This window comes from Lepisosteus oculatus, chromosome 14 (assembly GCF_040954835.1).
Source record: "Lepisosteus oculatus isolate fLepOcu1 chromosome 14, fLepOcu1.hap2, whole genome shotgun sequence".
NCBI lineage: Eukaryota > Metazoa > Chordata > Actinopteri > Semionotiformes > Lepisosteidae > Lepisosteus > Lepisosteus oculatus.
The window spans coordinates 19933981-19947989 of record NC_090709.1 but is presented as its reverse complement, the minus strand read 5'-3'; the positions used below and the strand labels follow the sequence as shown (position 1 = coordinate 19947989).

General features: G+C 38.5%; 1 non-coding gene and 1 pseudogene across 1 annotated transcript; both read right to left on the bottom strand.

The window, feature by feature from the left end:
- The window catches only part of LOC138242516 (zinc finger protein 271-like), a 681240-nt pseudogene that overhangs the window by 377650 nt on the left and 289581 nt on the right, over window positions 1–14009 (bottom strand).
- Window positions 13129–13200, bottom strand: trnaw-cca (transfer RNA tryptophan (anticodon CCA)). The gene has a single exon. It is a non-coding gene; the product is annotated as a tRNA-Trp (tRNA).

Sequence of the window (14009 nt, the reverse complement as noted above, 5' to 3'; positions counted from 1 at the left end):
GTTTGTGTATATTCTAATGGTAGTGGGGGCAGGGTGTGTGGGAACAGCTTTGGTTGAAATTGCATTGGAGATCTATGTTCTTCACACCTGAAACATTTTCTCTGAAAGCATTTTCTCTGAAAGCATTTTCTTCGCAGTTTAACCGATCTTGTTACAGTTTACTATTATTAACCATATTAATTTTAAGTGCTTAATGTAAAATCTTGTAAAAATATATTTTCATTGTTCAAATATACATTAAGTCTGACTATCATATAATAAGTTAAATACAAAACTAAAGAAAAAATAGGGTTAAATATAATTTTAAATATTTTGCTAACAATGTTAACTGTTTATGAATAATAAAATGTATTAACTAAGGAGTAGGATGGCACAGTTGTTAGTATGTTTTTTGTTTTGTTTCTTTTTCATAAATACAACAGTAGTACCTGATGTCTCAGTGGCTTTCAAAATTAAATTATGCATGCAAACCTGTGAACTAGAAAGATAACTAAGATATCCATCCATTTATAATGGTGGCAAAGTGGTTAGCATTGCTATCTTGCAGCACTGGGGTCCTAGGTTCAATTCCTGCCATCCTGTGTGTGTGGGGTTTACATGTTCTCTCTGGTTTTTCTCCATATGTGTGATATGACTCCCTCTCGCACTCCAAAACATACTGGTAAGTTAATTGGTTTATGGGAAAACTGGCCCTGGTGTGTGTGTTTGTGTCTGTCTGTCCTGTGATGGACTGGCGCTATGTCCAGGGTGTATTCTGCCTTGTGTCCGTTGCTTACTGGGATAGGCTCCAAATCCTCTGTACTGGATAAAGAGATTAGAAATGGAAGTAAAGGCACTGTGCTGATGGAACTATACACAGTGTTAGAAACCCACTATGAAATGGCAGCATCTCACTGAGAATAAAATATTTTATAGTGCTGGCTTAAGGAAACAGCCTTTCCACCTCTCTTGCACATCAGTATCCATACCTAGTTATTTAAACAAATTGCCTCTAATTATAAACATCTTAATATGCTGGCTCTGTGGATCCGCATCAGCTATGTTTGCCCATTCCTTCAATTCATGTGCATCCAACACACAGTTCAACGCTAGCAACTACACAAAATCTAAAATATGAGCTCTACTTGCCACTTACAATACCAACAGTACCAGCTAACTTTAGTAGTGACATTTTCATGGATCTTTTTAACAATAAAATTTACAACATCAGACTTCAGACACAATTAAACAGGCCTCAAAAAAGTCTGGTACAAACATTTTCAGCATGGAATAAACCGTTACTTTAATGGTATAAACCTTAAATGGATTCATATTCTCAATAAGATTTGGTGCTCAGTAACATGACTTAGAAAATGACAGAAGACATACGTATCATGCTTATCCTTCTATTTTTCATAATCGTAAACTCCTTAAGGCAGTTACATTTTCTCTGTTCTGACCTGGAGTTACAGAGAAATTTAAATTCTAATAAGAGATTTGTAATGAGGAAAGTCATATCAATCACTCATACAGTACCAGGATTTGCAATTACAATACAAATACTTTCTTTCTATATGTGTTTATTTTGCAGTTTGAGTCTATGGCATTCCTTTGGGGGTCTATACTCCAAGGCATGACTTTTTTATGGGAACATGACATTTTTTTAAACATATATTTTTGTGGTAGTAGGGCGCAAAACATCAGTATTTACTGCTATTAATCACTGTACGATTTATAGTTGAAATCTGAGCCTAGATATAAAGTTAGATATAAAGTTAAAATCTCGACAAAGCAATGTAGGAAATACAGAGAAAATAAATCCTTTCTGACATCTAAAATCAGTTTCAAACAAGGTCTCTAAAACGAACAAGAAAAAGAGGATTTTCGGAGGGCAATTACGCTGTGTTTATATAGAATAAGTGATTTATGAGCAATCTAATTTCTTGTTCGTTTAAAACAGTGAAATGTCAGCTGCAAAAGATCGCACCAGAAACAGCACTCTCTCTGCCTGTCATAGACGTTCAGGAAAGGCTGAATGAAGTCATGTCAAGTACAATAATTCGGTGATCAATAATAACAGTTGTATTATATCCATGGAAATATATTCATTATATGCCAGCGAACCTCACCGTGCCAGGCCACCACTGCGTCACAACACACAGCTGCCAGTGCACCTCTACATACCCGACCACCACTGCATCACACAGCTGCCAGCGCACCTCACCGTGCCAGGCCACCACTGCGTCACATAGCTGCAAGCGCACCTCACCGTGCCAGGCCACCACTGCATCATAGAGCTGCCAGGGCACCTCACCGTGTCAGGCCACCACTGCGTAACACCACATAGCTGCCAGCGCACCTCACCATGCCAGGCCATCACTGAGTCAGAGATTAAATAAAACCTCACTCGCACCAAACAAATTTATATTTCTAAATATCACAACATGATCAAATTTAAGTCATTTTAATAACAATGAATAGTCACCTAGGTGTTACAATATAAACATTTATATTGATTTAAATAACGTTTTGATTTAAATCGCAAATGCGGGTTTAAATATATGTGTTTTTTGATTCACAATCAGACAAATGCAACATAAATTGATATCTTTGTCTTCTAAGTATCTTAATAAACTTTCAGCATAGCTTTCTCCCCGTTTAGATTTATTTTGGGATCAAACGTGGAAAGATTAGATTGTAATCGTTTTTATTTTTTAAATACATTTTAGAAAAGTGTAATCTATACTAAAAAGCTGTACACCACCTGCTATAAAGATACATATTGTAATACTTTCGGGTTCGAATAGGACAGACACAAGAACTTAGACTTGCGGAGTTAAAGCAAGTAAAGCCTTGATTTTATATATCACCTTTAAAAGTGGCATCTCAAAGCAAAGTAAATACCCAACACTGATTGTACCCATCTGTCATGCTAATAAAGCAGCTTGAATTGAATTGAGAGAGGGGGGGGGGTATATTTGCTTTGTGTATAAAGTACATTGTGAATGTTTTCACAGCCTTCACTTTGTCGTTTTTATGCCATTTTTTGACCACGCACGAATATTCCTATGTCCGTATCTTCACAAGGGAATCAGTGCGAATTTTAATACTAATTAAATGACCGCGGGCACTTTCCACCCCCTCTACATTCTCAGAGTAGAACAGACTAACCTTCTAATGAAAGACGGTCCACCCCCCACGGACAGGAAAAGTGCCCACAGGCACTTAAACTTAATATGGTCAGTAACAGTAAACAGTAACATGGTCAGAAGGAGCACGTACAAACGTTTCCGAAATAACCACATGTAAGACTGATGCTTAAAATGTTTAGGGAGAAAGTGGAATACTGGTGTGTATTTTTTCTTTAAACTACCAATACCAGCCATATACAGTCTGTAACGTAGGGATTTCTATATGTCTTTATTTAGTGGTTACATTAGTGACAAAGGCTAAACTTTTAGCTTCAGTAACGTGTACATATCTCCCCTTTTTATAAAACGACATGGTTGAAAACTGTTCCAGAGCCACTGTTGTTTCATCAGTGAAAAGTACATCATGAAATGCCTCTCCCTGTTCAATCCACTGGAAAAAAGAAAAGGAGCATAAAGCTTCTGATGGTCATAAACGATATTCATTTAGGAGCAGCATCAGAGGTATGTTTTTAACTGCACTGCATTGGAGAGAATACCATAGTGTGTTTTTTTTTTTACTCCCTGGTGGAAACTGGCTTCCAGAAGAATCAGTATGGCTCAGAGATTAAATAAAACTTCACTCACACCAAACAAATGTATATTTCTAAATACCACAACATGATCGAATTTAAGTCATTTTAATAACAATGAATAGTCACCTATGCGTTACAATATAAACATTTATATTGATTTAAATCGCGTTTAAATCACCTTTATTTAAAACCCATAAATAAAGCTGATACTGTTTAGACTTTTAATTATTTAAAACTGTATTAAAGCAGCACGATACACAATGCAACGTAAATCGCTATCTTTGTCTTCTGTGTAATAATGTTCACCTCTCTGTCCAGCAAATTTACAATAGTATTAATAATGAACTTTATTGTATATGGCGCCTTTAAAGGTGGCTCCTCAAAGTGCTTTACAGGTTAAAAACAATACTGTTAGGCTGGGAAAACGTTTTTTTTTTTTAAGAAATACAAAATGAGATATAATGATATGTTCCGGCTTAGACATTAACGAAGAGCATAACGCGTGTACTGTATACACTGCAAGTACAACCCCCCTCTCTGCAGGAGTGCTGGCTGTGACGAACTGAACCGGTTTCACGGGTATTTTCAAAGTAGGAGGCGAGATTTCCAGCGAAAGACACCTCCCCCCCCCTTCAAAAACCCAGTAATTACAGTACTTACTAGTTAAAGGCTAGGCTCCCAACTACGGCGAAAGGAACCCTTCTTTCATTAGAAGACAATGAACATATTTTAGCCCTGAATGAATTAATAGCAAACATGGTTTACATAAAAGACATTTTTCCAAGAAAGTTTAGCCTTTGTCACTAATGAAACCACTAAATAAAGACATAAATATAAAAATCTTAAGATTTTTAAAATACATGACTTTGCTAAAATTTATTTGAAAATAAAAACAATTACAACCGCCAGGGGAGAGAGAGAACAGGGGAGGGATGTTGGTTTTGCATAAGGGGCGGGGCTATGGGAATTTGGTCTGTTTGGGAATGTGTAGCTACATGTTCTGGCTGTTTGTGAATTATCGTTGTTGAGTATGGAGTGTTGAGGTATTGATTTTGTGTAATGCTTTATGTTGAAAATTGAGGTGGATTTTGTTTATGATAAACAGGATAAACTGGGATGGGAGGAAGGTTTGGTTTTGCATAAGGGGCGGGATTATGATAATTTGAGGAATTTGCGAGAGTAAACTTGTTTGATATATTTGATTTTGTATTGTGGTTGTTATCTATGTTTTTGGTTGGTATTATGTTTATATGGTTGTTTTTGTTGGTTGGTTGTTATTATGGTTATTAATAATACGATCTATAGTTGAAATCTGAGCCTAAATAAAAAGAAAAAGCAAGTGATTAGGTTTATGAGCAATCTAATTACTTATTCGTTTAAAACGCTATATAAAATAAAGTTTATTATTAATTTGCTGGACAGAGCGGTGAACATTATTATGCATAAGACAAAGATAACGATCCTGATCAGTTTAGAAATCTGTGTACGCTGTAAGGTTTTTACTTCTTAAACTTTTAAAATACACGTTTTGAATAGAAAGAAATCCTCTTCCTGGTACAGTATGTATAGCAAACCAGCACGTCTTTTTTTCTCCAATCAGAGGGGTGTCAGATGGTGTCAGCCAATCACCATTCTGAAGCCCTACCATAATCTCTGGTATGGGGAGACCCCAGAATTCTGTCCCATAGTTTAGACAGATGATAGATACTTTTATTGATCCCATGAGGGAAATAAAGTAAATCATTTTCATTTTAGGAAATTATTAAACGCTCGGTTAAAAGCAAAGGAGATTGTCTGTTATAGTGGACATAAAAACAAGAGTTCGCTGGCATTATATCCTGGAAGACACAGACCGGCGCCAGACCAGTAAAATGCCTGATGAACTAGGGATTGGACAGTTTCCAAGTGCTTGTACAATCGATGGAAATGTTCAAATAAATGTGCAAAAGAAATAAACAAAATAATCATTTATTTCTTTATCATATTGGGTAGCTAATGTCCTCTCTTTGCTAGTTAGTGGCTGTGTTTCTGCGTTGGGTAGCAACGGGTGACTGTTCTCAGGCGGAAGATGTAAACAGCTTTATGTTCGTGTTAAATAATTTTTTTAAATTAAAATTCATTCCATACAGCAATCGCATATTTGGGTACCGTTTCATAAAACTTTCATGCTTAAAATGTTTAGGGAGAAATGGAAAACTGGTGTGTATTTTTTCTTTCAACTACCAAGACCAGCCATACACAGTACAGTTTACATACATACAGTAATGTTTATGTTCCTAAATTAATATCGTTCATGACCTTCAGATGCGTTATGCTCCTCTTCTTTTTATGCTCAGCTACTAAAATTTCCCTTTAGTGGTAAAATCCATATAAATATTCAAAACTAAGCGGATTAAAATGTGCACAGTAATCTTTGCACTACCAACCAATGCACCACGAGTGCCCCTGTCGGTCATTTTGGCCAGCCAATCACTTACCGCGGTGCCCTCCGGTGCCCTGCGGTGGCTTGTGGGTAGGTTACTGTACCGCGGGTTTTTACCGCGCATTTTGAATGGCTGCATCTGTACTTAATTGGCTTTATGATTTGGTATTGATTTTGTATCGTTGTATTATTAACTTTGTGCTTTCTGTGTTTTATCGTATTGTGGACTTATTTTTTAAACAAATGCTTACAAAGGCAGACACGGCACACATCTGTTTATACCAGCGGTGAATTGTACATTTTTATTAAGTACAATCTACTGTGCATTTTTGGGAGTATAACAGATTCGATATAAAGTGGCAAAAATCTAAAAGGGGAAAATACCCCAGACTGCGTGTAAAGCCCTTGTTGTGGCTGTTGTTTTATTTTTAGATAAAAATGGCGTAGTGTGCACGAAATGTTGCAGAAACACAATCTAATATTTTAATAACTGTTATTTTAATAATTTGATAAGTATGAGGCCCCAGATCCAAATCTTCGGTTCTGATTTTTTAAACATGATATCTTCCCTTCCTCTCGATGTGAGCAATTGTTTTTTTTTCACATTGCGATCCAAAGAGCCTCAGACGCACAGTCTAACAGTAACCAAACCAGAATGGATTCTGCTGGGAGCCGGACTGAGCTCATTCTCACTCCCAGTGTTGAAAACAGAATTATCTCTTCCCCGAACATCGTCTACAGATCACTTGTGTGCTTTTAACCTTCTCGCAGCTACAGGCGAGACTGAAGCTGGAGATGTGAAGGCACCCGCTGGTGCATCTTCTCCAAATTTCACTTCTCTTTTTTTTTTAAGTAGATATAGCCCTGAAAAAAGCATTAGCTTTATCAGTTTTTACATTAATCGATTTTGAAACAAATATTACATATTTTATTGCAATTTACATAATAATAATAATTATTATTATTATCATCATCACTTACACTTATATAGCGCTTTTCTGGACACTCCACTCAAAGTGCTTTACAGGTAATGGGGAATCCCACTACCGCCACCAATGTGCAGCCCCACCTTAATGATGCAACGGCAGCCATACTGTGCCAAAATGCTCACCACACATCAACAATCAGTGGGGAGGAGAGCAGAGTAATGAAGCCAGTTCATAGATGGGGATTATTAGGAGGCCATGACTGGTAAGGGCCATTGGAAAATTGGGCCAGGATGCTGGGGTTACACCCCTACTCTTTCAAGAGACGACCTGGGATTTTTAAAGGCCAGAGAGAGTCAGGACCTCAGTTTTACTTATCAGCCGACGGACGGCACCTGTTTACAGTTTAGTGTCCCCGTCATTATACTGGGGCATTAGGACCCACATGGACCACAGGGTGAGCGCCCAGCGACAGAAACCAGATGGTACTGTGTGTCGGGCTCGGCTGCAAGCAGGACAATGATGTCACGGGGACAAAGTAGAAAAAATCAGAACGGTTCTGTAAAAGACCTGTGTCAGCTGTCGGTTCGCAGTCTGGACTCTAAATCCATCGATCTGATTTCAAATCTCTCTAACACCTGAGCTGTGGCTTCTTTTGAGTAGTTATTCAGGAGAACATTATGTTAATCGTATAGATGAATCGTTTAATATATTCAGGTGGATAGCTACTTCAGCATGCATATCTGCAAAGAAACAAGTAATATTGTAGGTTTATTCCATGCTGAAAAGAGAAGAGAGAAAACAAACCTGAAGAACTTTTCATAGCTGAAACGTTGTGTTTTCTCTCTTCTCTTTCAGCATGGAATAAACCTATTACTTGTTCCTTTAATATATTGTTCGGTTGAATTCAAAATGCTTTACTACTACAAGAGAGGATTATAGTATGAAGGATGAGACAAATTTATGATTTCTTGGAAGAAAATGGTTTTACTTTGCATTCGAAATGAATCAAAACTTTTGCGTGACACACAAGCCCTTTGTCTTTTTTAAAGATATCATATTTTTAAACAGACAAGTATAGAAAAAGTTTTTTTTTTACTTAGAAATTTTGGATGGGGGTGATGCATTACTAGTAGTGGCACTGAGGTCACTATGGTGCTGTTGAGCACCATAAGGTTAGGGCCAGTGGTGTAATGTATAATGCATCTGACTTTGGATCAGAAGATTGTAGGTTTGACTCCTGTCTGACTCATGTTGCTTTTAAACCAGTAGTAGATTTTCTTTATGTAAATTAACTGCAGCTGAAAGCTATAGAAAACACGTTGGCTAAATTGCAATGAACTGTCGAACTGTTTTGCACGAAGCTGCAGACTACTTAACACGGTACTGTCTGAAGATCAGCTCCTGCTCTGAGCTCAATAGCAATGCAAAACTGTGCGTAACAAAGCTGGCGAGCAGCTGAACTTGTGCTAAATAGTCTGTTCGGTGATGAGGGTTCAGTACTGGCGTTGTTCTAATTAGCACGAACTGCACAGGCTGAATCAGACAATTTCAAATAGTCTGATCAGTGTAGGACAAGTTAATGAAGAATTATTACTTTGTCTGTCTCTTGTTTGTATATAAATGAATGTCTCTGACAACTTAATGTTAGTTTTTAATTTAGTTTTACGATGTAGGTCAGGCATTGACATATGCACAAACACACGAAATGTCTCACTCCTGATTCAGCTCATGAAGCAATACGAGTGAAGCAATTCCTCCTGCTTCTCGTACAACCATATCAGAACAGAAGCCCGTGTCACCCCGCTCTGATTCAAGAGCGACTCACATCTTGACAGGGTGCTTGGCATGAAGGGGGGGTACTGTCACGCCCTCTGCAGCCAGAGGGCGCTCCTTCTCTGTACTGTCCCTAGTTTCCAGCCTGCTGTCCTTCCTGTCCCTCTCTTTCCCTTGGGCTATATATTTCCGGGTCTTGGACTTTGTCGTTGCTCAGCATTGACGTTTGGATGTCCTGAGACCCGCCTAGCACCAGGGCGCCCCACGTCCGCTCCCTGAGGGCATAGGTTTCTATATGGCATTCCTGAACTCTTTGCACTAATGAGCCCGGGCCTTTTTCCCGTCTCGCCGCTACGCATATGGGTCTTTTTCCGCTCTCCTACTCCCCATGGTTAGTCCCTTTGGACGTCCGTGACAGGTGCCCCTTTGGAATGGTTTTCAGAAAATGTGAGAAAAGGAAAGTTATGTACAGTAAGCTCTCACACACAGCTCTCAAACACAGCATTAGAGATTGGAATCTGATTGTAAAAAAAACTGCCCGTCTCCCCGCCATTTAACGTTGCTGTTGTTTTTATTTTACATATTGTTAGCATTTTAATGAATTGTTAAAAGATTTATACACAAATCGCTAAATACGAAACGTAAAAACCCAGCTGTAAGCAATTGACCATTCATATTCCTGAATTTTAAATACCTATGTTTATCTGTCTCCAAGTGCCTGGTGCAGCTATTTTGAAAGCATACCTCAAGGAGGACTTTACACGCAGTCTGGGGTATTTTCTCCTTTTACATTTTTGCGATTTTATATCGAACCTCGTATACTCCCAAAAGTGCACAGTAGCTTGTACTGTGTGCCCTGTTTGCCTTTGTAAGCATTTGTTTAAAAAATAAGTTCACAATATGATAAAAACAGAGAAAGCACAAACTTAATAATATAACGATTCAAAATCAAAACCAAATCATAAAGAAAAAGAGTCAATTTCCACCTGCACTGATATCCCTTCAAATGTTTTATAAGAACTATTGACGTTTATAGAGTAGAAGCCTGGTCCATTTCTTCTACTAAACGAGACTATGGGAGTGAGTATTTTGATGTCGAACTGGGATTTAAATAAAGAGGAACACTACACTACATTGGGCTACGCGTGTGACAAAACGTTTATTTTAGACTTCTCGATAGCTCAGTTGCTAGCTCTTAAAACTGTAGAAAAAGCAGTGAGTATGTCTTATGTCCCTGGTCTGAATCCAGTTTGAAGGATGGTGTTTTCTTGTTCCTTAATCAAAAAGTGAATTGCGAATTTGTCTTTCACTTTGACGTTCACCCGAAAGCTCAGTATACAAAGAAGTAGAGGCTCCTGTTCTGAATAATCCTCACGTCTGATTGTTTTGCTCAGACCTTTAAAATGTACACTGTGGACTATTTGCTCTACCTAACACAATTAAAAAGCCGCCGGCAAACTTATCGATCGGGAGTTTAGTTCAGTGATAGCGCGCACTTAAGTTTTCTATCGCTGGCATCTCTGTATTCTTTTTAAACGCGATATTTTTTATTCTTCGTGTGTGAATTTCAGGGAGACTCATAAACCCTTTCTCTGTTTTTAAGATACATTATTTTAAACCAGACATAATGAAAGACGTAGTAATTAGACACCCGTACAAAACACATTAATCTAATTGAAGAAACTTTTGACCGGGGCGATGTATTACTAGTAGCGGCTCTGAACTCAATGTGGTGCTGTATAGGAATGCAATACAAACGCCAATGGCACAATGGATAACGTGTCTGATTACGGATCAGAAGACTTTAGATTTCTACTCCTTCCTGGTTCGTGAAGAAGCTTTTAAACCACACTACTCAACACTGACATCGAAGTGTGTGCGGTCCTACACAACCTTACTATCGACTAGATGAGTCTTCTGTTCTATCTCCGATTCTTTCCGCACATTCCTGCTATTTCACCACCGTTATTGTAGGATAACAGCCACAGACACGAGAAGATATACTATTCCGAACAAATGTCTTAAATAATCAAGTTGAAAAGGGTGACAATAAGTTTTTGTTTCTTTAACGTAACCTAACTTTTGCCTGTAAAGTTCACATTATTTTCTGTAGCCGCAAATCCCCAATATTTCTGCTTTCTCCCGAGAAACACAAGCGTGGAGTCAAATCATATTAAATAACACAACACATCTATTAATTTAACACCCAGATGTGACAGAACACATGTAAGACTTACACACAGCTTTTAATATGATATAGTGAATTTGCAGGTATCCTGGGGAGGGAAGAGAACTGATATTAAGGAAATACATATTTAAAGGGGATGTAAGTCTTAAATGTGTTTTGTCACATCTGGGTGTTAACTGAATAATTTTCTAGCATTATTTATTGTGTTTTGACTCTATACTTGTGTTTCTCAGGAGAAGGCAGAAATATTGATGTTTACATTTATATTCACATTCCCGGTGATATTGACATAGGTACTCAACTATTTACTTGTAGTTTGACTAGTGTCAAAAGTTGAAAATCTCTGAAAACATCAAGATGGCTAACGACGTGCAAAGAAACTCAATCACATTTAGAGAAGGTAATGTTTAGATCGGATTAATTCGAAGTGTGTCTCTGGGTGCATTTGATCTACGAACGTTGTGTTTAACTGAAGCACACCCTGACTGAGTGTGCCATAGAAACTGACACATGTCATATTTTTCCACATTCACAGATTTTTGGCTAAAGTAAAAAAAAAATCATTGTCATTTTCTTGCCAGCTGGCAGTAATTCTTTTGAACTGATAACAAAGACAAGCATTTTAGCTTTCGCGATGTGTGGAGTTCTTGAAAAACAAGTTGTGCCAAAAACGAAATAAACACCTCCATTAAACTTAATGCAGAAGCATGTTGTCTATAACAATAAACGATGCAAGAAGACAGGAAGAAAGGCACCGCTGGGATTTAAACCCAGGATCTCCTGTTTACTAAAGAGGCGCTTTAACCATCTAAGCCACGACACCAGCAGAACTCTCTTCTTTTACTGCCACTTGGACACACCGCTCTGAGACACCTGCGTTCAGTAAGCCCTGAGTCTGCTGGCTGAGCAAAGCTGCCTCCTTTACACGGAACAGGAGCCCCGACTGTAAGAGAAATGAAGAGAAATGGCTTTTATTGGGCACTTTTCATGTCCAATGCTCTTGACATCTCCCAAGGGCGGCAGAGTTCATTTACCACACTTTTCCTTTCTTTCTTCTTTCTGTACTCTTTGATGAAACAAAACGAGAAATCATGTAAGGGAAAATGTCTTTTTTTCATGGAGAAAACATGCACAAGGAAATGTGTTTAGAAGAAGTGAGTTAACATGAAAAGTGACCTAATTTACCGGAGCAAATGCTCACCTAGCAAGATCTGCTTTACTACAAGAGAGAAGTAGAGTGAAAGACGTGATCATTTCACGCCGCTGTGGAACGAAACGCTTTTGTTTTGGAATTCTAAATCAATTAGAAATTCAGAGCGACACATAAAGGCTTTGTCTGCTTAAAAATGATGATTTTTTAAAACTAAAAAAAAATGTAGAAAACACGTTTCTCACTTAGAAATTTAAGATGGGGGTGGGGTATTACTGGTAGCGGCACTGAACTCACCATGGTGCAATTAATTTACGTGACGGGCTAGTGGTTTAATGGATAACGCGTATGATTTCGGTTTATAAGATTGTCGATTCGACTTCTACCGGGGCTGTGTGATTCAAATCAGGCTCCTCAGAAATAGATGTCTGTTATGTAAATGAACCCCACCTGAAAGCAAACGTTGGGTCTGGGTTCCTTTCTTTCCTGCATGAAATAGCAAATCGTTACAAAAAAAAAAAAACACCAACTAATGTCCAATAGTCCAATAGTTAGTCATTTAAGTAAACATGAATATACTGTAAGGTCTTGGTACATGGGAGTGGATTTCAACCACAATTAAAAGAAGAGCAAATTATAATTACAGGCTTCAGACACTTTTTCATACAAAAGTGACCAAACACTCCCTAACTTTCAGGTTTGCTTGAACCTGTAACAGAAAAGCGGTTTGAAACTTCCATTCTCTGATGTCACTGTCTCTAAAGTCGGACGTGATGTTTCGCGGATGTGCAGTGTGCCTTTTCTCTTGTTGTGTTCAAGATGAAATGCTGCATAAGCTCCTGACTGGGTGTTCTGTACTGTTCTGTTATTTCGTTCGGATTACGTAGGTGGTGTACAGCTAAAACCCGACTGCATGGTGTAAATTCCGGGTTCGACACCAGCAGCACCTGCAAACACATCAGCTGACCTCAACGTGATTTGAACACGCAACCTTCTGATCTGGAATCAGACGCACTACCGTTGCACCACAAGGTCACTTGCGACAAGTGCTTTTAATTCACCCAAAGAGAAAAATCAGCGTCCCTGAAAAATATTGTTTTCATTCTCTCCTGTGAGGAGCGCCGCTCTTCCAACGAGGGTCTCTTCTTCCCAGACCACAGATTATTCATCCCGCCCGGCTCTCTCACAGAGAGCAGACACACCGTCTCCACTAATGTGTTTACTACATCTATAGATCTGACCCCCTACAGCCCCGATATTCCTGGACAGGATATTTACCACCAGCCTGGTGAACTTCTCATCTTGACCTCTCCCAGGAGGAGCACAATTAACACAGAATCCTCTCTCCATTTAGCAAATAACACAAAACACTGTTTACCTGTCAAGACAGAAAACCAGGCTGCTCCAGGTGAGGCTTAAACTCACAACCTCGGCATGAGTCCACTGAATATGTCATTTTACATGGCCTGAACCAGGAAAGAGGTTGGAAGTCAAGAAGTTATGGTTTTGTTTTAATACTTGCCTACTCTTTTAATTTTTTGGTCAAATCTTTTATTTGGGAGTACTTTCAATGGATGTTAATCTTTGTCCCGATGCACGATTCTGGGCCATGGTGTGTCTTGAATAATGTTCTTATAGGCTTCAGTTTGGAAAAGTGCACTCTTCAGAAGCTACCGAAACCGCTAATGGTTACATAACACTTAATGCAAAAGCAACGTTCGGGTTTGAAAAAAAATATTACTTGCTATGAATACAAACACTGTTACAGGAGGCGTGTTAGGGCTATTTTAGCTTAGATCATCAATTCATCTTACATTTCTTCTCCATCTATATCAACAGCGTCA